A 24,360-nucleotide genomic window follows, 5' to 3' on the forward strand; every position below is an offset into this window, starting at 1 on the left:
GCTGCCCAAACAATGCCATGCTTCATGGGGTCCTGAGCACCCCAGCCCTGTAGTAAGGCCTGGAGCCAGACCCAAGCAAGGGCGGGTTGTAAGAAAGCACAGGACTGTGTGCCATTTGTGGGCCAGAAAGGTGCCACTCTGCCGTTGAGTGTTTCTGGAATGCTTTGAATGGTTTTGCTCTTGGTTCTTCCATCCCAGGAAGGCCTGAACACCTCCAGAGGGTGGAATCTGGACAGGGACAGTAGGATTGCTGTGTCCTGTTCATCTCTCCCATGCTTCTGATGGAAATGATGGAAATAAGCATGTCTACACATTTCAGGGACAGAGTGAGGTTGGCAGAGGTGGTCGACTGTCATGGAAGTCTTGGACTGTAGGGAAAAGACTGAGTTTTGAAGCTGAGCAGACCTAACTGAATTTTGGCTGTGTCACTGACTAGCTGTGTGATGCTGGGCAAGTTAGCTAACTCTTCTAACCATGAGTTTCCTGTGCTGTAAAATGGGAATACCACCATCCACCTCCAGAGTTTCTGTGGGAATTCAATGAGACAATATGTATAAAGCATCTATCCGGCACTGGCTCAAGCATTAGGCATTAGCATTTTGTCATGTAGCACCAACTTAATGCCTACAGTAGGAAGGGTAAGAAATGGGCTGAGACCAGAGGAAACACTTTTGCATGAGGGATTCAGTTTAGATCTTAGGATGCATTTTCTGAGTTTAAGGATTTTAGGTCCTGCATGGCATGGATAATTGTGAAGTTTCCTCCTCTAAAGAAATAAAATGATTCCCTTTAGAGCGTAACCTTATGGCTTTCATGTTGGAAAGTAGGAAAAGGAATTATATTCAATTTCATTCAATAAACATTTTTGAGCAAAGGTACTTTCAGTTCCAAAAAGTTGATGATTTTGTGTGTTTAAAAACCCTTTGAACATCTTGGAAGGAAGAAATATTTGAAAACTGTATTGTATTTGGCAGTTATCATTAGTTTTTTTGTTACACACTCAAGAAGCCCTAATCTGCTTAGTTCTGGAACTAGAAACAATGAGTAGAAGCAGAAGAACTCTTTTTTTTTTTTTTTTGAGACAGAGTTTCGCTCTTCTTGCCCAGGCTGGAGTGCAATGGCATGATCTTGGCTCACCACAACCTCTGCCTCCCACGTTCAAGCGATTCTCCTGCCTCAGCCTCCCAAGTAGCTGGGATTACAGGCATGTGCCACCGCATCTGGCTAATTTTGTATTTTTAGTAGAGATGGGGTTTCTCCATGTTGGTCAGGCTGGTCTCAAACTCCCAACCTCAGGTGATCTGCCTGCCTCAGCCTCCCAAAGTACTAGTATTACAGGTGTGAGCCACCGCGCCTGGCTGAAGCAGAAGAACTTTCTAATAGCACTCTTCAACAATGGAGTAGGCTACCTTCCAAAGTAGTGAGTGTGCTGTCTCTGCAGGAGTTCAAGCGGCCTGTGGATAATCATCTTTCATAGTGGTTGCAGAGGCCTTTTCCTGCACCAGGTGGGAGGGCAGATTGCTTAATGCTCAGATCCCTCCAAAATGTGGGAAGCTCTCATTCTGGGATCACCAAAATCTCCCAGCTGAGGATAAGGGGTTTCCCTAACTCTATGCTAATGCACTAGAGATTGGAATTAGGGCAAGTTCCTCCCCGCACCCGCACCATCACCGGAGGCATTCTTCCTGACTTCCTTCTCCAAAGCAGAGCCTCTTTTCTCTCCCTAAATGTCCTTTACTATGATTTTTTTTCCCCAAAGCCTTTGAGCTTTTGTGTACTCTTTCCCTGCTGCATGTCTCAGAACCAGCTTTTATTGTAGGTGAATCTTTGTTCTCTGTTCCTAATCATTTCTAGCAGGATGAGAGATTGGCAATCAAGCAACTATTTATTGCATTCCTACTATGTACAAGGCACTGGTATAGGAGCCGAGAGGGAAGGCAAGGAATTGCAATAAATAGTCCAATCCTTAAAGAACTTCAGTCTCTCTTTTGGAAAGATTTTTTTGGAGTAAAAAGTCAGTTGAAGATCAAGGTTGTATGTAAATGACAGTTGAGTGGTAAAGACAGTAGTAGGAATGGGGGAAGGGGAGGGAGTAAGAGATGGCCAGTAGTAGGCTGAGGCACTTTGGTGAACTGGGCTAGTGGATTTCAGATCTGACTGCTGTTGGGATGAGAGACTGAAATAGGAGAGTCAAAGTTGACCTGGCAGTTATAAGCCTGCTTAACCAGGAGAGTTAACGTTGACATTGATAGAAGTAAGCATGAACTTAGATGGGGAGCCCATTCATAATTGATTTTTTTTTAACCATGCATGCACAGGAGTCAAACAATACAGAAAAGTATTCCGTGAAAGTCTCTCTCTTGATCCATCTCCGATCCACGCCCAGTTCCCTCCTTGGAGATGATCACTGTTACCAGTGTCTGCTACATCCTTCCTGAGAGGCTGTAAGCCAGGGGTCAGCCAACTGTGACCCATGGGCCAAATCCAGCCCACTAGCTAATTTGGCATGACCCTTAAGCTAAGAATCGTGTTTATATTTGGTGCTGGAAAAAAAATCAAAAGGATAATGATGTTTTGTGACACATGAAATTCAAATTTTACTGTCCACAAGTAGAGTTTTATTGAAACACAGCCACGCTCATTCATCTGTGCCTTTTCGTTTCTGCTCATTTGTTTACTTGTGGTGGCTGCTTTTGCACTATGATGGTAGCATTGAGTACAACATGGACTGTATGGCGTACAAAGCTAGAAATATATATCTAACCCTTTACATAAGAAGTTTGCTGACTCCTGCTTTAGGCAAATATAATAATATTGGTAGTTGTTAACATAAATTATTTCTTAGTCCAAGAAGTATCATACTAAATTGATACTATCTTCATTTACTGTATCTTGGACAGTTCCTTCTCAATACAGTTGTGCATTACTTAATGTTGGGGCTACATTCTGAGAAGTTCATTTTTAGGCGAGTTTGTTGTCATGCGAACATTATTTAAAGTGTACATACACAAACCTAGGTGGTATAGCCTACTACACATGTAGGCTTTATGGTGTAGCCTATTGCTTAAACCTGTACAGCATGCTACTGTACTGAATACTGTAGGCAACTGTAACACAGTGGTATGTGTGCACCTAAATATAGAAAATGTACAGGAAAAATGCTATAATCCTATGGGAACACTTTTGTATACGTGGTCCATCATTGACCAAAACGACCTTATGTGTCGTGTGATTGCGCAATGGTATCGTTAGTCAGTGGGTGGTCAATCTTAATTTGATCGTAGCATGCCAAGTTTAAGGTTCAGGCTGGTTACCCTCAGGAAAATGCTCAGTAGGTGGTTGGGCTCATGGGACTGAAGCTCAGAGCCTGGAGGTTGAGATGTGAGGGAGACCTGCAGGGAGTCTTCAGTGTGAATCTGTCTATGACATCAGCCTGCAGGTCAAAGATTTCCCGTAACAGAAATGATGCATTACGTGCTGAGCACTGCGCAAAGTAAACTATGGATGTTAACAGAGTGACAGAAAGACAGTGAATGAGAGACATGAAACCAGTCCCTGGAGGAACAGTAAATACTACAGGCAATTTAGAATTACCTTCTTGAGTCAGCTGGTGACTGGAGGTAATGTGGAGTGGTGAGCAGAGGGGAAAGAGCAATGGGCATTTACTGAGTGCCTACCACGTGCCCAAGTATACATGTTACCTTATTTACTGTGACTCAGTTTGGATCCTTAGCCTCATTTTACAGATGAGGAAATCGAAGCTCAGAGAGATTAAGTGATTTTTTTTTCTTGCAGTCAGTGATCCAAGTGAGTATCTAGTTGTATTAAAGCACGGTTCCAACTGACATTGATTGATTGATGATTGATTGACAGGGTCTCGCTCTGTCACCCAGGCTGGAGTGCAATGGTATGATCATAGGATCATAGCTCACTGCAGCCTCAAACCCCTAACCTCAAGCAATCCTCCCAAAGTGTTGAGATTACAGGCATGAGCCACCACCCAGCCCATCTGACTTTTAAGCCTCTTATTTCCCTTCTACCTTCCAAGATGCTGAATCGGGCTGGGAGTCACTCCCTGGCTTTGCCAAGCCATGTCATCATCCTGGCCTCAGCTCTCTCATCTGCAGAATGAGGCGTTTGTTACCACAATTGCTATAGTCCCTTCCTAGTCTCACCTGGCCAAATTCTATTATGGGTGGAAACACAAAGGAAAGGGGAGCTCCATAAAAAGGATATGTAGAAAATTGGGAGAGGTGAGGAAGATGAATTTAGCAATTTATATATGTCAGACCCAGTTATCTAGAATCAGATCCTTAGGAGAATATTCCCTAATATGGAGGGAAAGTCTCAACATCTCTGCTCTTAAGCTGCAGACTCGCCTGTTGCCCTTATTGTCTGGATCCTGAGTGCCACTCAAGCACCTGGACTTGAACTGCTGGAACGGTTGGGGCTGGGAGAGACAGTGGAGAGCACCTGGCAGGGCTCTCTCCCGGTGCCTGCACCTCTGGGCTCAGCTCGGCTGGGCTAGCTTGGCTTAGGGTTTCAGGAGGAGCTGCAGCTAGAGGGCTGTCTGATGTTTCCAAGGAGCAGGCTGGGTGGGGAGTGAGGGGAATGCGAGGGCGGCGGGTAAGCCATCAGACCCGAGGAACTGGGGGTGTGAGTGTGTTTATATAGGACTCGGCCAACCTGCAGTTTCAGATTTCAGAGCCAGCTTTATTGGGAGACGTTCCTTAGGTTTTCAGTTAGTGCTGGAGCAAGGAGAGAGCTGACACCAGAGTCTTCCTGGAAGGCTGGGGGAATTCTGGAATCCGCGGCTCTCTCCCTGTCTCCTTCCTTCTCATGGGCACTGCATCCGCCACCCTTGGCAGTTTTCTCCGATCAGAAGTATTGCTTCACTCCTTCTCAGTCGGCAGTCTGCGTCTCCCAACTGGGTCCTAACGTCCAGCATGGAAGGTAAAAATCTAGGGTCCTGGGGATCTCCGCTAGGAAGAACCGGGGCCAGCCAAACTTTCAGTGGAGAGGACCCGGGAGAAAAACTCACGTGTTGGGCAAAGAGGCGTATTTCACAGTAAGGCAGATATGAATGAGTGTGAGTGTGTGAGAGTGAATGTGTGTGAGTGTGTGTGTGGTGCAGGTACTTCTGTTAATAGTTGGGAAGCAAATCTTTTACCTCTTCTTCCTCTTCCTCCTTCCACTTACCCCTTCTTTCTCTCCTAGCAAATAAGAATATTGCATAAATGTTCATCTTTCTCAGGGTCTCTCATTAAAAAGTTAAAGAAAGTGTCTAATTTCTAGAAGGTGACTATTTCCTCCCTTGGGGGCAGGGGCTGCAGAGGGAATTTAGAGACATGAGTACAGAGCCATGTGTATCCAGAGTACTGATGCCCCTAAGGTAAGTCCTGGATATTGTAGGTGCTTAGAACACTTGTTTTTTTAAATTTTAGATGGTGGAGGGTGGGGTACACATACAGGTTCATTACATGGATATTGCATGATGCTGAGATTTGGGCTTGTGTTGAACCCGTCACCCAAATAGTGAACATAGTACCCAATAGGTTGGTTTTCAACCCCTGCCCCCATCCCTTTCTCCCCCATTTTGGAGTCCCCAGTGTCTATCTACTGTTGTTATCTTTATATCCTGGAACATTTCTGATAAAGCTACCTGAAAGTCCTGTAGCTGTCTGTTGGGAAGGTGAAATCCGTATGGATTCCAGCATGGTCTCCATGTGAAATTAGCTTGAACCAACCCAAGGGATCAAAGCTATGAGGGGCAAGTGACAGGAGCACTTTCTTCCCAGTGCCTCAGAATTGGGCAGGATGGAAGCCAAAGCCTTGGAAGAGGGGGAGGAGGAACTGGCATTTTGCCTGAAAGCAGAAATTTGGGCAGGGCAGGTGATTGGTGGGTGGTGGGTAAGGTTGGCTGAATGTGGCCCTGTCTTCCCAGGGTTTGTGTGGTGTTTCTTAGTGGCAAGGAGCAGAGATCAGAGAACTGCCTCATACAGGGGCTGGTGGGTGGGCAGCCTGGCCTGGCTGCCATGGAGCAGTCACTGGTCTTGTGGGCAGCACATGCTGTGAGGCAGGATCTTGCAGGAATGGTGGGTGGCCCAGGCTCAATGGGACACAGCCAGAGGCTGGAGGTGGTTTTTGAAAAGCAGATTTGGGGTGGTGAGATATACTTTGGAGGAGGAATGTGGCGGAGAAAGTTAGAGAAAGAATATGGGGTGGATGGAAAGGAACAAAAAGAGGGATTGGGGAGTCCTAAACTGTGACACATTCCAAAGCTGCAGCCAGGCAAGGGATCTCAACTCTCAATGTAGATATAATCCAGAATAGGTGAGAAAACCACCATTTGCCTACTGACTTCTTTTTTTTTTTTTTTTTTTTTTTTGAGCCAGAGTCTTGCTCTGTCGCCCAGGCTAGAGTGCAGTGGTGCGATCTCGGCTCACTGCAACCTCCACTTCCTGGGTTCAAGTGATTCTCCTGCCTCAGCCTCCCGAGTAGCTGGGATTATAGGTGCCTGCCACCACACCCAGTTAATTTTTGTATTTTTAGTAGAGACGGGGTTTCACCATGTTGGCCAGGATGGTCTCGATCTCCTGACTTCAAGTGATCCGCCCGCCTCTGCCTCCCAATGTGCTGGGATTACAGGCATGAGCCACTGCACCCGGCACCTACTGACTTCTGAATATAATGAGAGAGATGTATGAGAGGTGATGTGGGCTGGGCAAAGTGCAACAAAAATACATTTTAAGCCTAAGAAATCATATAGTGCAGTTGAGTTTAGAAGGCAATCACACAACCATTTATTAGGCAATATAATTAATAGGTTGTACAGCCTGGTTATTTTTGAAACTATGAGGATTAAGCTTTTTTTATTTATATCACCACCTACTTCCAAATAGAATTCATAGCATCTTTATGTATTTAGTAGATGCTGCTGAGCATAATTTTGGCCAACAGACTCATAATTTCTTCCTTTTGTTCAATTGTGCAGTGCTTTGCAGCTCAAACGAAGTGCACTTTCATATCCACACTCCCATTCTAGCTCAATTTAGCAGGTGTTTACGGATCCCTCTTCTTCCCTAAGCAGTGTGCTAGATTTTGAGTATATAGAGATGGAAAAGAACTGGATCTGCCTTCAAGGATCTCTCAGTCTACCGCAATCCTGTAGGGACGACGGGAAAAATATTCCTACAATATAGATGAGGAAACTGGAGCCAAAAGATGCTGCTATGGTTAGTCAGCAGGAGGGGCGGATTAGAATCCAACTCCTAATCCAACATGCCACAGTACTGCATGCTCCTCCCTCTACCCCACTGCCCACAATGCATGCACTTTCCTTTACCTGTTCGTCCCCCATACTTTCTGCATCACAGTAATGAGAAAGAAGCAGTGATAGGGAAGGCAGAGTGGAAAACTGCTCCCTGGTATGGAACCAGTCCTCTCTGGGCCCCTCATCGTGCAATTGAAATGGCGTCACTGGGTCTATGTCTTTGTTGTGTTACCAATTTGATGATCTCTACCGTGTACCAGAGGCATACTTTTTCTCTCAGATAATTCTTGACTTGGAATAGATTGCCTTCCTCTCTATTCTCCCTGAATTATTTGAACAGGCAAGGATATGGTAAAATTCAGGGGCTCACAGAAATTTAAGAGGTTTCAGTAGGGTGGTAGATACTCATTGGATACCTGCTTTATAAAATAACAACCAACGTTTGTTCAATGCCTTGTAATTGGCAGAGTGCCTTTAATATAAGTAAAGAATAGTATGCGTATTAATTTCCCCCTCCCTTCCATACCTGCCCTACTCAGGTTTTCTAGAAAGGTCTGAATACCAAAAGCATAGGATCTTTGTCTTAATTTTTAGGCTCAAGCTAAAAGGGACATGGAGCCGTCTTCTGGCTGAGTGATTCCAAAGTTTTGGTCTGTGACAGAGTTTTCACCAGTCTGAGGTAAAATAAGAACAATAGGGAAAATTTACCACTTTTTTTCAGAAAGCAAAATATATTAGAAGACATCTTTTGGGGGCAGGAGATGTGCTGAAATATTTACTAACTTATCCTTTTTCAGAGCTGATGGTGAGAGTAGATGGTAGTCAGGCTTTTAAAATGTCCTTATTTAGCAAAATTAAAAGTTGGCAACCTTATATTGGTTCCTCAAATTTCATTTTTTGAAATTTTTATTGGTCCATGAAATTCAAAAATTTTGCCTCCAGGCAGGACCATTTCCAAACAGAGGAGACTCTTCCTGATAAGGCCAATTTTGGGGCAGATTCCTGAAAACTTGAATTCTGATCTTGTCACTACCATCTTTCTCTGTGGATCTTTAGAATGTGATAAACCGATAAACACATTGAGTCTTTCTCCATTCTTACTTTGTGAGAGGTTTCTACCTCCAGGGTCAGGCCCCTGGTGAAGGAATGTGCTCTCACTTCCTCTTCCCGTTTGTCCTGAATAGCAGGGATAGCAGACTTTCCATCATCTGCAGGGCTTTGGGATTAGGCCTTGCCCATTCTTATTCCCAGAGTCATCTTTTGGAAATAAGGGAGGTCATCTTCTATCCTTGGAAAAGACCAAGAAGATCTGCGGATTGGATTTTGGGAACAGCGTGAGAAAACATGTTTTTAACTGGGTGGGTGAAGTCAAGAATATTTAAAAATCTTGATATCAGTTTTTGAAATGGTGGGTCTTCTTGAACTCTCAAGAATATAGGCTAAGCCTGGCACGGTGGCTCACACCTGTAATCCCAGCACTTTGGGAGGCTGAGGCAGGTGGATTGCTTGAGCTCAGGAGTTCAAGACCAGCCTGGGCAACATGGCGAAATCCCATCTCTACAAAAAATACAAAAATTAGCCAGGCATGGTGGCACACGCCTATAGTCCCAGCTACTCAGGAGGCTAAGGCAGGAGGATCACTTGAGCCCAGGAGGCAGAGGTTGCAGTGAGCCATGATTGCACCACTGTACTCCAGCCTGGGCAATAGAGTGTGACTGTCTCACCACCAGCCCCGCATCCCAAAAATAATCCAGACTGGAGCTTTTGTAAATGTGGAGGCTCCTGGGGGTATTAGAGTGTCTGAGTCTCCTACCTTTTGAGGATTCAGACCTGGAATTACAACAAATATGTGGGAAACCCCAGACAGGTCCCCAGCTGCCAGAATCTGAGACACATGGTTGGTGTGCACATGTGTGCAGACTTGTATGAGCAAAAGCTTTTAGGAAAAACTCAGTTTGAAACCACCCTAGGAATTGGACTAGGTGCTCTTTTTTGAGGTTCATTCTAGGACCCTTTTCCTAAAAGCAGATACCCAGGAGCTTTTTCATCTAAGAAAACTTTCTGATTTTTTTCATCCCATTTTCATGGCCTGAAATAAGAGCCCTCCTAGCCTAAGAAAGTGGTTGAGGTTCCTAAATTAGGGAGGTTGTTCAATTGCGGGGAGAGGGTGAGAGGGCGGCAGATTCCCGAGCTTTCTCAGGGCAAAGAGGTATAAGGAAAATGACTAAAGGGAAGATTAGGCTCTGATCTGGAAGACCAGGCCAAGGTGTATGAGATTTTCTTTTCCAGACAGTTTCTAGATAGTGATGGGTCAATCCAGCAGCATAGCCCTTAAGAATGGTGATGCAGGAAAGCCTGAACCTGTGACTGATGATGGATACCATGGGGCTGTTCAAACTAGCAGAGGAGAGAAGGAAAGAAAAGGATCCAAGAAGTGTAAATTAAAGATAGCTGCCACTTGAGGAGTGGTACCTTCTGCAGGGTAGACCCCTCTGTGCTTCATCTGATGGCTCCACCTAGGGTTGGGCAGATGAGTGATGGTGACAGGTAGTGGTTGTCTTTTCTTTCCTTTTTTTTTTTTTTTTTTTTTGAGATGGAGTTTCACTCTTGTCCCTCAGCTGGAGTGCCATGACATGATATTGGCTCAGCACAACCTCCACCTCCCAGGTTCAAACAATTCTCCTGCCTCAGCCTCCCGAGTAGCTGGGATTACAGGCGAGCATCACCACGCTCAGCTAATTTTGTATTTTTAGTAGAGATGGGATTTCTCCATGTTGGTCAGGTTGGTCTTAAATTCTGGACTTCAGGCAATCTGCCCACCTCAGCCTCCCAAAGTGCTAGCATTATAGGCGTGAGCCACCGTGTCCGGCTGGCAGTGGTTTTCTTAGCCCACCTCTGGTCCCCTCCAGTGGTGGCTTTCCCCAAGGAAGCTTTCTCTAAGGAGGATCTTGTCTTAACTTTGGATAGGTTTGGGACACAGCATTAGCGAGTACAGCTAAATTCTTAGAGATTAGAATCTCCTCTGAGATGTTCAAGCCAGAAGGAAGAAGTTGTTAATCATTCAGCATGGCTTTTCCTGAATGCAAAGACCAGCCTGGGCAACATGGCAAATGCAAGGTCAACAAGGATATTCCTGGACCTTTGAAGATGTCCCCCTCCTTATCATGGTGAGATTATGGAAAGCAATACCCGAACTTCAGGGCCAGCTTTGTCTCTAACTTGCTTCATGGTCTTGGGCAACTCAATCCTTCTCTGTGGGCCTCAGAGTCTTCATTTGTAACATGAGGGAATTGAACTTGATTGCCACCATCCTCTTTGTTTAATTCCGTATGCCTCAGGTCTCCATGTGATACACAGTAGGGCCTTTCCAAGAATTTCATGTAGACTTTATCACTCCAAGAAAAGAAGCATCCACGACCTCTTTCTGAACTGCAGGTTTATTGCCCAACAGTTGTACGCCTGTTGGAAAAGTGACTAAAGGTGGCAGGATGGACTAGGTATTTTCATGATAGCAGATCTAGGGTCAGAACTGAGAAGTCCACTTGGATGACTGTGCCTTAGAGTGAGTTGAGTCCATAATAATCATCAGTAAGTCCCTAAAATGTATGACTAGAGCCAAGAGATCTGAGAATTGCCCAGAATTTTTCACTGTTACTGACCAGGGCTGGTTTCCCATTTTAAAAGCCTCCTGAGGCCATGAAACAGCATCAGGAGAAACATGCCAAACCTGTTCAGCTGTGTGTTGATATGTTTGTTTCTCACCCTAGTGTCCCATCATCATCATCCCCCTCACAATTGGAATTCCTTCCTTCAATTCCTCATAAACTCAGAGAGAAGCCCCCCTTCTCTCACAGAGAACAGCCCCTCTTCTCTCTGTTTCCTCCACAGCTCTGTCATTTATCCCCTGGGAATGCCCCTAGGGAATAGGTGGTACGGATGAAGCCATGGGGTGGTGGTAGGGTGGAGAGAGGGCTGGAAGCCCAATGAGGTGGGGATTTGGGAGGCGTGTTTGGATTCTGTGGGCATGTCTATACCTGAAGTCCAACCAAGTAACACTTAGCCTCCGCCAGCTCTATTCAGCGTAGAAATGCAGCAGATTGCTGTAGGCTGATGAGCTGTTCTTTGAATCCTCTCCCCTGTCCCATGCCAACATGCATTCCCAGGAGCCAGATCCAGACTGCAGGAACCCACAGACTCTCCAGACTGGTGATGAGGCAAGTGCTTTGACTGGCTGTCAGCATCTTTAGCTTAACTCTGGTGACTCTGCTGAAACTGCTGTCTTCGGGAGCTAGAGAGGTGACTTGTATAGCTCTATACTTCATTATCTGAAATATTTGGGGCCTATGGGTTAGAATGGTAAAGTGGTACACATTGTTTATTACATAAAACCTTCAGTAGGGTCTGGAGCAGCTCTGTAATCAAACACATTAATATCCTGCAGCCAGACTGAGAGTGTCACATGAGTGGGGTAAATAAAGGCTGTAAAGAGTCTCATGCCAGTTCAGGTTGCGGTTTGCTTCTGTATATGCTCAAGTCAGGTTGAGTTTTGCTGCCAGTTAGGACAAAACTTTCAGTTCAGATGTTTGTAGGTTTTGGAATGCTATGAAAGCATTGTGGCTCTGGATTGCCTCATATATTCTTATAAGGTGGGAATTGGTCTTCCCATTTTACGTATGAGAAAGCTAGAGTTTAGAGAGGATCAATAACTTGTCCATTGACATTCAGCTGATGAGTGAGCTGAGCTGTCATTCCAATCCAGATCTGTCTGCCTGCAGAGCTAGGCTTTTCCTCCAAGGTAATACATCTTTAGAATGAATGAAGACGACTCAAGGGTGGGCACGGGGAGCTCTGACTTTGACATCTTCTCTGATTAGGGGAGTACTTTCTGGATATCTGATAAGGATCATTTATTGGCTTGTTCTTATTTATACTTTGACTTCTGTGATCCCAGTAGGCTAATGGCTCAGAAGAGAGGAAGCTAAAGTTCAGTCAATTTTGTGGCTTACAAGAAGAATCCAGCTGACTTTGTGGGGACTGTGAAAGCCAAGAACAAATGGGGTCAAGTTGGATTTAGTGAGAGATGCATCATCTGCAGTGGAAACAACCCCCATACAGAGCCAGTGAAATGCACAGTGCTTCCTGCTTCCCCACCCATTGCCTGACTGGAGAAGTGTTCCCTTGAGTGGGGACCTGTCTTGAGAGAAGGATTGTCCTCAACGATCACGAGCCCTGGGTAAGCTTGAGAGTGATGAGCAGCTTGAAACAGGGAGAATTCAATTAGGGAGTCTCTCTGGTCTTCATTAGTAATGTGAAAAAACAGTCAAAGGAAGCACTAATTCAATCTGCTGAAGATGCTGCCTACTTTTAACACATCATTGGAAAGATGGACCCTGGTCTGTGGTCTGGGCAATGGCATAGATATCCTCCCTCTTCTATCTTCTAAGTACTGTCAGATGGCGGCTGCCATATCTGGGTCATCTCTAGGTCAGGCAAGATCTGGACTCTTAATATCCAGGCACATGTGTCCATGGTGATCCTCTATGGTGAGGAGCCTGCGGTCAGTGAACTCCAAGCAGTAGAAGGGCTGGCCACTCTGGCAGGGGAGTGGCCTGTGCTTTACTAGGAAGACACCCATTAGGAAGCATGGTAGGTTAGTTTTCACAGGAACAAGGAACATCTGCTCCAGCCAACTAGAGAACAGATGGGGGGAAAATATTCTTAAAGAGGCCATTAGCTCTTGGAATTGGTGCCAGGCAAGTAGGCCTTTCTAAAGAAGACATGAGGGGGCAGGTTAAACCTCTTGGCCTGAGAGAACTGTGAGGCCCTAAGACAGTAGAAGACCCACATTTGCTTTGGAAAGTGCAGGAGAAAGAATGCAAGATGTTTTCTCCCCTCAATAATGGCTGCCCTCTGGGAATATGTCTCAAAGCTGTGTCAGCTTGTTGGCTGCCAGCTCAGAGCTCCCTGAGTCCTTCAGTCAGCAGTCCTCCCCTGCCAACTTCCCTATGGACCTTAGCTCACCTATATGACATACCCCACTTCTGTAGCCAAATCCCTCTTAAACATCCCAGGAGCTCTTCTGCACTGGGCAGTAGGAAGCTCACCTGCTTTCACTGACCCTCCTTTTTCTTCCTGTCCTCTCAGATGGCCTGGTCTCTAGGATAGTCCCCGTCTCCCAGCACCCTTTTCTACTGTCTTTAGACAAAATTCTCAGTGCTTTCCCTTCTTCCTCCTGTTTGCTTTCCTTTTCTTCCTCAGACCAACCATGTGTGCAAAGTCTAGATGGCGACTTTGGGTCCTCCAGAAGTCATCTTGTCCCTTCCTCTAGGATTAATTTGTGACTTCTGGGTACAAGTTACTGACTACTCAAAGCAGCTTAAGCCCCAGAGGGAATTTAATTATAAGGGTGCTGGGGTGTCTGTTAGAGCTCGAGGTCAAAGAAATGGCTGGATCAGAGGAATGGACTAAAAGCAAGAAGCTGAATGCCACAGGTATGGTCTTTGCGCCTCTCTGTGTGCTGGCTTGTTCGTTTCTCTCATGACAGAGAGGGCTTTCAGCTTCCTGGTTAGTCTATAGGAAAGAAAAGATGGAGAAGCAGCTCCTTCCTGTGCACACCACCAATAGCGTTGCCTGGAGAAGGGCTGATCTCTTTTTTCTCTCCATCTCAGGTCCCATCCCTGGGGAGGGATTTTGGCTGAGCTGAGATCAGGTGGCTACCTCATGTAACCACAAGAGTGGGGCAGTTTTAGGCATATGGTTATTTCTGCTGTAACCGTGGATCTAGGGATGGGGCCGGTTTCTAGAAAGGGGTTAGTACTTTCTATTGCACATTAGCCCTTCTTGGACCTCTAAGCCTAGGGGAGTCTGGCCTGGAGAGTTTACACACCCCAACTCCTTTCGCTTGGCTCTTCTCCTGCCTGGCATGAGGACTGGCAAGGCCTACCAAAGAGCAGGGTAGTCTGACTGAAGGAACCTGGGGCATGGCTGTGTGTCATTGCTATTCCCCATGTGCAGAAAAGACCTGGAACCTGGACCTTGAAGGCCATTCAGTCCCCGACCCTCCCCTCAGGTACCACTCTATCCTTTTAGTAAAGTCTTTCATAGATGATTTGATTGCTCCATTTGACACTGGGGAGTCAACATTGAAAAGTCTCGCTGTTGGAAAGCTCATTGTTTCTAAAATCACTCTTTCATGATGTAACTGAATCCATCCATCGTCTCTCATTCCATCTGGGGCTCACAAGGAAGACTCAGGCCCACCATTTTGGGACTGAATTAGTGAATATGAAACTATTTTTGCATGAGGAGACAGGGGCTTGGCCCAGGCTCTATGGGATTTGGAAGCATTTTTGACTGGCTGCTGCCCTTCATCGAAATGAACCCCTGAGGAGAAGAGACACGTATCTGACTACTTGTAGAAATGCCCAAGAGCACTCCTCTAGATTCCTGTTTCCCAACTACAGGCTCCATGGGACCAGAGCCACCTGTGAACCATGAGAAAGGTGTGGAGGGTCAGGCAAGTCAAGGGGGAGAGATATGAGGTGTAGGGGGAGGACAGCAAAGGGGTTCTAGACCAAGATTCCCTCTATCACTCGCATTGATGGACCTTGGGGAGGTTGGGCAATCAAAACCTGCAAAGAACCCTAAACCCTTTTGCATCTTTGATAAGAAACAGCTCATAGTTAGCAATGGAGAGGGGGACCGAATTTTAGTTCCTACATTTCTGACAGTTCCACAAGCTGGGGGGTTGAGACGATGATAACCAAGACTGCATAACAGGCATCGTTTTAAGCTTTTTATGAATATTAAGTCACTTAATCCTCACAATAAATCCTATGAAGTAGAAACTATTACTCACCCGCCATGCTGCCGATGAGGAAACTGAGGCATAGAGAGATTGAATAACTTGTCCAAAGTCCCATTGCTAGTATGGAGTAGAGTCAGGATTCAAATCCAGGCAGTGTGACTTCCCAGCCATCCTTCCTTTTCTCTCTGACCGATTGGGGAACCAAACAGTTCTACCCCAGGTGAACAGGAGAAAACACCACCTGATGTCAGCTCCTCCAGGACGGTGACCTTGTCCTTTCCAGCCATGTGCTAAGGCCCAGTGCCTTACGCCCAGCAGAAGTTCTTGTTGGAAAGAGGAAAATTAAAGGGGGACGAGGATTAGTCTTTATCTTGAGACTTTCCAACAAGAGAAATTTACATTTAGACATTCCTTGTATCCATGTATTTTCCTACCAGAAGGTAGTGTTTAGGAGTTAAACGTCACATCACAGACAAATGTTTGAGCAGGAGATTTTTCTTTTTAGGAAGAAAGATATGTTAGTGACTTTCTCCATCTGATTCAGACTTTATCTCTACCCTTGTCACTAAATTCTTTTCCTTTCTGTCTCCATGGAGCTGGTAGTTAAAAAAAAGAAATCTGGAGGAATGGGTACGGTGGCTCTCTGGTTACAGTGGTAATAGCCATGTTCCTAAATCTGACCTCCTTTCTTCGGGTCAAATTGGATAAACTCTCCATGGTGCTGCAGGCTTTTTCTTTCTGCTCCCCTTCACTCTGTGATGCCTCAAACCTCATTTCCGTCCACGCTCTCTGCAGACACAGAGTACTGAGGCTGGAAGGAGAAGGAGCGGGACAGGCAGACCCCACTCTCTGCTCTGAGTAGTGTGTGGGAGGAGGCTGGAGAATGGAGCACTTCTCTCTGATCCTGCCTGACTCTCTTGGAGCCAGAGAAGTGGGGGTGTCTCTGAGTGAAGCAGAGGGAGGGCCTGGAGGGGCTCAGGAGCTGGGCTATTTCTGTAACACAGAGCACATCTGCAGCCAGCCACAGAGAAGGTCAAACTCTGGGCGCACGGCTGGAATGCAAGGGGCCAGGCAGCTGGGGGGAGCTGTGGTTTCATCCTTTCTGGCAGCTTAGAGGGCCGCTGTGATGCCCTTTGAGGAAGGTGGGGCTACTCACAGCGAAGCGGGTGGAGCAGGGAGGGACTCCACCCTGGTAGATAGTGATGATGGTGGAGGGCATTGGAGGAGGGTAGGGGAAGGCATGTAAAATCCAAATGCCCATCACATGTGGTGGAGAGGAATTTAATTCCAAGGTGTGGGGGCTCTAATTCATGCTCTCTGTCATTTAAAAAAAAAAAAAAAATCAGGCAAAGCACTGTGTGAGAGGAAAGAGAAATAAAGCTGACACAGGAACAAGGAGGCCACAGAAACACATGCATGTGAGTGTGCACCAGTGTTCAGAAGTCCACGCAGGGAGGGGGGTACACTTACACTGTTCCCTTCCAAGGCCATATCTAACACACATATTTTTATCTGTAGTCTTTTTCTTAATGAGGACCATGCCCCGCCCACCACAAATTGTATAAGCTCCAGGCCCCCAGAAACCCAGATCTGTCACTGCATCCATGACACTGACACACACCCCCTTCCTTGGTCCCCTGCCTGAATGTCATGAAGCCCCTTCCTCTGCATGTGCACCCCGTAGCTTCTGTGCCTTACCCTCATCCTCCCGCATGCATGTGTGTGGTTTGGGGCTTCTTGAGTTTCCGTTTATAGTTAGAAAATTGCCCTGCTCTGGCTCTGGCTTTGTCACAGGAGGCTCGGTCTTGGCTCGGTCTGACTGCTGCTTGACCTTTGGCCAACCTGCCCTTGGCCTGGCCTGCTCTGGCCACCTAGAAGCATAATCTGTTGGTTTGTTTTCCTTCTCAGGCTGTGGGTCCTCCCCAGCCGAATCGAAGCCTCTAAAATGGGGCGAGGGTTTCAGATGGGCAGTCAGCCTTCGAAAGGAGCGCTTCCCTGAAGAACCAAAGGTGCTCAGAATGAGCAGCTCTTTTGTCCTATCATTTGCTGTAGGGGCAATGAGATTGCCTTTCACAGGTCCGGTGCGCCCCAAGGGAACAAGGACTTGCTACACACCTTATACAGCTGGATAGCAGCATAAGCACTAGAATTGTTGTTTTTTTTTTTTTTTGAGATGGAGTCTTCCTCTGTCACCCAGGCTAGAGTGCAGTGGCATGATCTCAGCTCACTGCAACCTCCGCCTCCCGGATTCAAGCAATCCTCCTGCCTCAGCCTCCCAAGTAGCTGGGACTACAGGTGTGTGCCACCACACCTGGTTACTTTTTGTATTTTTAGTAGAAACGGGGTTTCATCATGTTGGCCAGGCTGTACTTGAACTCCAGACCTCAGGTAATCCACCCACCTTGGCCTCCCAAAGTGCTGGGATTATAGGCGTAAGCCACCGCGTCCAGCCTAGAACTGGATCTTCTTAGTCAGTTATTTCTGTCCAGTAATGTTGACCCTTAGAATGGACTTACTTTCAACTATGACACACATACAAAAGCCCGCCTCGCAGTTCAAATTATACTAGGAACAGACCTCCCTCACATTTGAGATTCTCAGGTGTTAATTATTCTGGCTCCTAAGTACAGGGGAGAGGGTACTATCTTGATGCATAACTTCTTTAGGAACAAATTATTAAGCATCCATCTGTATGTGTCAAAGTGTTGAGGGGTTTTATAGTCAAAATTGAGCCATTGTCTCCTAAGGATAAACAGTCCAAGGCAGATGCAGACAGATAATGATTATTGGCATTTATTGAACATTTACCAAGTGCCAGGAACTTTCATAAATTTTTTACGGGTATAATCTTATTTACTCCTATGGTGAACAGATAAAAGGCCCATGTATTATCCCCTTTTCACAGATGGGAGAATGAAAGCACAGAGAGGTTAAGTTCCTCACCCAGAGTCCCTTAGGTAGTAACTGGTGGAGCCAGGATTGGAACTGGGGCAGTCTGACTCCAGAGCCAAAAATCTCAAGGCTAATGCGGATTCAACTCAATAAAAATAAACGAAAGGATTAGCTGGTAGGATGATGCATGAGAAGGGAATTTCAAGTTGCACAACTAACATAAAGTGGGAAGAAAGCTGGCTTTGGGCTGTGTCCTGGGCTCTAATCCCAGTTCTCTCACTTCCTAACTGTGTAGCCTTGGGCTAATAACCTGACCTCTCAGGTTCTTCCTCCGCAACAGCAGGACAGCAATACCTATCTCTGGGGGTTAAGCAGAGAATTCGCTAGGCTTGGGTAGGTGTTAATTTCCTTCTTTCTGTGCCAGTTGTCAAGTTTTCCTGGGAGGGTGAGGGGTAATTTGGGAATTCAAGGTTAGTTCTTATTTCAAGAAGAAATGTTCAACCAACCCTCCAATACCCTATCTTCTGGACAAGATTTTCTGCCATCACCACTTCCTCTGTATCCTCTCGGGACTGCCTGGAATTGTAGGAGAGACAGGCTGGAGAGAGAGAAGGGTGTTTGGCTTAATGCAGCTGTCAAGCAGCTGTCACCCTCTGGCCACTCTTTCTTCATCTTCTTTCTATCCTTTTAAAAACAAGGACATTCTCTTGCATAACCACAGTATAATTAACAGACTCAGGAACTTAATAACATCGATACAATTCTATTATCTAATATGCAGTCCATATTGAAATTTCACCAGTTGTCCTAATAATGTCATTAGAATCCAATTTAGGATCATGTCTCTTTTCTCTCAGTCTGGAAAGTCCCTCAGCCTTCCTCCATGTTCACGCATTGAAGTTTTCTTAAACAGCACAGGATCCTCTCTGGGACTTCCTGAGCCCAGTCCTGTCTTTCCTCATCCCTGAGCAGGGCTGACTAGAGTAAGGCGATTAAGACACTCCCCTTAGGTGCAAAGTGTAAGAGGGTGCCAAAAAACTCAGTAGTCAAGATAAATAACATTTCAGTGCAATAATTTAAAAATCAAAATCAATGCAAACATTTTATGAAGAACAAAATAGTAACATTCGAAATAAAGACAGGATCCAAAACAGTGCCACTTTAAGCCATATTGGAGGCTGAGGCAGAAGGGAAATTCCAGTAATGCTGGCCCTGTCTTCATTTGAAATGTTAATATTTCATTCATCATGGATTTTTAAGTTAATTTTTATTTCAAAAATATCGTATTAAAATAAGTCTTGGTTGGCTGGGTGTGGTGGCTCATGCTTGTAATCCCAGCACTTCGGGAGGCCGAGGCGGGCGGATCACCTGAGGCCAGGAGAGGAGTTTAAGACCAGCCTGGCTAACATGGTGAAACCCTGTCTCTACTGAAAATACAAAAATTAGCTGGGTGTGGTGGCACACGCCTGTAGTCCCAGCTACTTGGGAAGCTGAGGCAGGATAATCGCTTGAACCTGAGAGGCAGAGGTTTCAGTGAGCCAAGATCACACCACTGTACTGCAACCTGGGCAAGAGAGCGAGACTCCATGTCAAAGAAAAAAAAAAATTCTGATTACTGAGTTTCTGGATGCCCCTTAAACTTTGTGCTCCCTCCCCCACCCCCACAGAGTGGGCTTTCTCCCTCTGCCAGTCATCCCACCCTCAGAACAAGTTGGGAGAGAGAGGTGGGGCTCCATGCCAGGAGGAGGAAGGTTAGGGGACAGAGAGAAGAGGCGAGAGGGGAGGGGTAAAGAGGCCTGGAACGCAGCCGTGTGTCTGGCCAGGAGCTCTCTAACAGCTTCCAGCTGCTTCCACAACCTCCAGACTTCCGCCTTGGGAGTGGCATTTGGTTGTTTTTTTTTCCTGCTCTTCACATCAAATGTGTGATCTAATTAGACTTTGCATCCCTCATTTCTGTCAGTCTTCCCTGTCTTGCAGTGTTCCCCTTAGTTGACCTGTCCCGACCCTGTTTCCATCCATCCCGGTAGCCCCTCAGGTGCTGCCACTGGTGCGCTCCAGGAGCATCCACCCAGTGCTGGGTGAGCACCACAAAGACCAAGCCAGGGTGAGAGACACAGGTGTGTGTCAGCCAGGGTGAGGGACACAGGTGGGCATCAGCCAGGCCGGGGCAGCTCCTTGTAGCCCTGAGAAAAGAGCTTCGGACTGAGGTTAACAGACCCTGAGGTTAGCCTTGCCTCAGGTATATGAGGTGGGTTATCTCAGCCAACACTTCCAGCTTCAGGGCTTTTGTTTTGTAAAGTGAGGGTGGTACTAACACTTTTCTGCCTACCTCATAAGACCATAAAAGAACCAAATGGGATAATGATGACAGTGCTTTGCGAACCGTAAAGGATTTTATTTGATATTTTCCCTTCTGTCATATAACAAATAATCCTTTATTTTGATTAAGACCGTGTTCAGGTCTGCTGCATTATTTGATCTAAATCCATGAGAAGAGTACAGGCAGATTCAGGACCCATGTTCATCTCTGCCTGTAACCAGCATTTCTGTCAGACTAAAGCAGGTCACTAGGAAACCCTGCCCATTCCCACCCTCATTCCATCACCATGTAAAACATAATGGGTGTGCCCAATAATAGGAGTCGTCATTTTAATGTCTCAATTGAAGGCTTTTCTTTTTCATAGATTTATTGAGGTATATGATAAATTGTATATATTTAAAGGGTAAAATTAGGTGCATTTTGTGAAACCATAACCACAATTGAGATAATTAACATATATCCATCTCTCCCAAGTTTCTTCCTGCCTCTTTGTAATCCCTCCCTCCACCCTGGCCCCAGGCAACCACCGGTCTGCTTTCTGTCACTATAGATTAGTTTGCATTTTTAAGAATTTTATATAATGGAATCATAGAGTATATACTTTTATTTCAGGGAAGCCTGGCTCCTTTTATTCCGTATAAATATTTTAAGATTCATCCATTATGTCGCATGTTTCAATAATTCATTTCTTTTTATTGCTGAGTAGTACTGTGTTGAATGCATGTAACACATAACGTTGTACCCATGTGTTCATGGACATTTGAGTTGTTTGTAGTTTGGGCTGTCACAGATAAAGCTGCTGTGAACATCTGTGTACAAGTCATTGTGTGGACATAAGCTTTCATTTTTTTTGGGAAGTCAGTGGGTTGTATGGTGCATGGATGTTTAAACTCTTTAAGAAGCTGGGAAACTGTTTTCTAAAGGGGGATGCACCATTTATATTCTTACCAGCAGTATATGAGCATTCCAGTTCCTCTACCTTTTTGCCAGTGCTTGGTATGGTTAGTTTTTAAATTTTAGCTATTCTAGTGGGTGTGGGTAGAGAGAGCTCATAGTAGTTTCAATTTGCATTTCCCTAATGACTAATGATGTTGTCTTTTCATGTACCTTATTTGACATTTGTATATCTTTGGTGTTGTTTGCTATCTTAATACTAAGTTGTGAGAGTTCTTCATAGGTTCTAGATAAAAGTCCTATGTCCATTATATATTTTGCAAATATTTTCTCTCTGTTTATGGCTTACCTTTTCATTTTTGTAACAATGTCTTTTTTTTTTTTTTTTTGAGACAGGGTCTCACTCTGTCACCCATGCTGGTATGCAGTGGTGCCATCTTGGCTCACTGCAACCTCCCCCTCCTGGGTTCAAGTGATTCTCTGACTCAGTCTCCTGAGTAGCTGGGATTACAGGTGCACGCCACCATGCCTGGCTAATTTTTGTATTTTTAGTAGAGACGGAATTTCACCATGTTGGCTGGGTTGGTCTCGAACTCGTGACTTCAAGTGACCTGCCCACCTTGGCCTCTGAAAGTGCTGGGATTATAGGCATGAGCCACTGTGCCTGGCCTGTAACAGTGTCTTTTGAAGAGCAAACTTTTAAATTCTGATGAAGTTCAATTTATTGATTTTTCTTGATGATGCATTTTATGTCATTTTTAAGACATCTTTGCCAAATGCAAAGTCACTAAAATTTTCTCTTGTGTTTTCTTCTAGAAACCTTGTAGTTTTAGCTCTTCCATTTACATCTATGGTCCATTTTGAGTTAATTTTTTAATGAGAGGGTCAAGGTTGTTTGTTTGTTTGGTGTCATACCACTATAGCGCCATGTATTGAAAAGGCTGTCATTCTCCTTTGCATTGCCTTTATAGAAAAACCAATTGACCAAAATGTGTGGATTTATTTCCAAACTCTCTACTCTGTTCCATTTATCTATACATGTGTCTTTATGCCAACACTATGTTGTCTTGATAACTGTAGCTTTACAATAAGCCTTGAAGTCAGGTAGTATAAATTCTCCAAACCTATTCTTCTTTTTCAAAGCTTTTGGGTATTCTGGATCCTTTGAATTTCCATGTGAATGTTAGAATCAGCTTGTCAAATTTACAAAGATCTGCTAGGGTTGTGGTTGGGACTGTGTTATATCCACAGAAAATACGGGGAGAGTAGACAGTTTAACAATATTGAGTCTCCTGATCCATGAAAACAGTATCTGTCTCCTTTTATTTGGATTTTGTTTAACTTCTTTCAGCAATGTTTTATAGTTTTCAGTGTATAGGTCTTGCGCATCCCTTGTCAAATTTATCCCTTAATTTTACACTATTATAAATGGTGTTTTAAAATTTCCTTTTTTCATTGTTTGTTGCCAGTATATAGAAATACAACTGATTTTTCTGTATGGACTTTGTATCCTGAGCCTTTCCTCCCTTGCTTGAAAATTCAATTTAAAAGAGCAGGGACCTGAAAATATCAAGGGGCAGGGCATTTGCATGACATGATAAACATTTACAATGGCTCTAAAAACATGAGCATCTTTCTGTCCTAAGTCATAGATCATTTCAGTAGCAGCCCTACAGTAGCTGTGCCTGTAAAGGATGGGAAGGAGGGTTGGTATGGTAAATTCTGACACTACACAAGTAGAACACCTCCAGATCTCTGGGATACTCTTGAGGGTGAATGGAGCAAGTGGGAATGCAGTGCAGCCCCTTTAAGGAAACTGGCCAGCCAGCCAACTGCGGGCTGCTAGGAAGGCAGCCCAGGAGATAAGATAAGGCCCCCTGGCATGTTTAAAGCAGGGTCCTGAGCCACAGTGGCTGGGCTACTGATAGGCAAACAGGAACCAGGGGTGATAAGGAGGAGGTGCCAGCTACTAAATCCAGGCTGGCAAGAGGAGTAGCCGCCAAATCACTCCTCTGGGGCCTGAAAGGAGAAAGGGCTATTAATTGTGGGTGTGTAGGGAGAGGGGGCACTTGTATTCTCTGTATATCCCATTTATGATCATGGTGAAAAAGAAAAATCCTACTGGGCTGTACTTAAAGGCACTCTGTTTCACATAGAGTAAATGCTCAATAAATATAGGCTTATTGAGTTCCTTATGCTCTAGTGAGATGCTCTGATATGGGATTTAGAGACTACCTAATTTCTTCCTCAAATGAGGAAAATCCTGGCAAGGACTTACTCTCACAAGCCTGGCGCTGCTCATTTGCACGCATCTGCATAGATTTGCATGTGTCCTACTTGTAGATACTTTTAGATTTCCCCCAAATCAGTTGCCTATTTTTAAAGGGATAAAGAGGGAATTTATCTCTTCATGTTCTTGCTCACCTTTCATCTGTATCCTCCAAAGATGCTAAAATAATTTCTGCAACTTTGAACTATAAACAATACCTGTGGTTGCATAGTTTATGCAGATAGAAGCAATTCTTTGCCTGATGATGTGTTTCTCCTCTTAATTTCTATTATAATTCCTAGTTCTGCTCTCCAAACTTCTGAGTGGGACAGAGAGATATTAAGGTTAAAAAAAGAAAACAAAAAACCCTCTAGCTGAACAGCCAGAGGCTCAAATTGCTTAGAAAGGAATTAGTTCACTCTACCTGGACAGAGCAGTTAGAGGCAGTTTCGTGGATCTGAAGACCACCTTCCCACTGCTTCCCATCCCAGGGCTAGGGATGCTGTGACTATCTTTGTCTGCTCTCCTTCCTCCAGGAATAAATAAAAATATCATCCCTCCCCCAGATCCCAGCTCCTCTATTGGCCCGCCAGGCAAATATTTCATAATGTGGGCTCATCCAATTGGGCATCGTGCCAGAGTCAAGAGCCTCAGGTTGCGAGTGTGCTCCAATCAGGCGGGGTGGCCTGGGTGGGACTAGAGGGCTCTCCTTCTCCACATGGGAGGCGGCAGCATTACTCAGGTGGATGGCATCCAGGTGGGAGTTGCTACTTTCTCAGGGCAGAGTAGAAGGGACAGGGCTGTCCATCAGCCAGCTCCGGCTGGCTGAGGCAACCCAGCACTGAAGGGGTTAAGGCCAGCCAGCATGTGTGGCTGTTAATGATTGCTACCCACCAGGGACCTGG

General features: G+C 45.3%; 1 protein-coding gene across 2 annotated transcripts in view; it reads left to right on the plus strand.

Moving 5' to 3' along the window:
* PLEKHA6 (pleckstrin homology domain containing, family A member 6) overlaps positions 1-24,360 on the plus strand; it is a 156,702-nt gene that overhangs the window by 64,145 nt on the left and 68,197 nt on the right. The window lies entirely within an intron of this gene.

This window comes from Mandrillus leucophaeus, unplaced genomic scaffold, assembly GCF_000951045.1.
Source record: "Mandrillus leucophaeus isolate KB7577 unplaced genomic scaffold, Mleu.le_1.0 Scaffold38, whole genome shotgun sequence".
NCBI classification, from domain to species: domain Eukaryota; kingdom Metazoa; phylum Chordata; class Mammalia; order Primates; family Cercopithecidae; genus Mandrillus; species Mandrillus leucophaeus.